Source organism: Carassius gibelio, chromosome A12, assembly GCF_023724105.1.
Source record: "Carassius gibelio isolate Cgi1373 ecotype wild population from Czech Republic chromosome A12, carGib1.2-hapl.c, whole genome shotgun sequence".
Lineage (NCBI taxonomy): Eukaryota > Metazoa > Chordata > Actinopteri > Cypriniformes > Cyprinidae > Carassius > Carassius gibelio.
Genome location: NC_068382.1, coordinates 20704229 through 20705063, shown reverse-complemented (window position 1 = coordinate 20705063; position 835 = coordinate 20704229).

The following is an 835-nucleotide window of genomic DNA, read 5'->3' as shown; positions in this document are numbered from 1 at the left end:
CTGTAAAGATCTGTAAAATTAATAGAGGTGAAAACTGATGGAATGGACACCAACTCTCTCTCTCTCTCGTTCTCTTTCTCTCTCTCTCGTTGATCCACAGAAATGATGAAGTGCACACACCCTGTAGATTTGGAGATCATGTTTATAGATTTAGTCATGCAGTAATGCATGTCAGAAATAATCTTATTAAACCATTACCTTGACTGTGTAAACACACACTTGCACCAAACAACATATCAGTTTCATACTATTAGTTTAAATTTCTATATATTTCCAAACAATATAACTAAACATGTTGTCATTATTTCTAACTACTTAGTAAGGGATCTACTGCAAAATGATGTTTTAACATCTTAAAAACAAAGTTAGAACATTGACTGAAGAGGCATTTGAGTATTTGCAGTGGTTTTACTTTTAAATGTATCAATTTATTTGGTGAATATGTTGATGATGAATCTACACACTGTCTCTTGATTTCTCTATAGCCACTTTGCGTGAACTACAAACCTGCATTTGACTGTATGTGGCCACGGGCGCTGAATATGACCTTTTGCTTTTAACACGAGCGTGACCGTTCCTCAGCTGAACTGACAGGTGGGGGGAGTCTGCCCTGCCCATACTGCATCCTATTGGTTACTGGCATGCAAAATACGTGCGCTCGGGAAAGGTTTTTGAAACCTGATTGGACCGCGACATGTCAGTCACTTCTGACAACGTCATTCTGAAGTTAGATACAAGGGACACACGTGTGAGCTACTAGTGCAATGAAAGTTTATCAGAATTTCACAAATCTTTCGAAGCAAATGCTGGATTCAAAAAAGAAAGAAAGAAAATT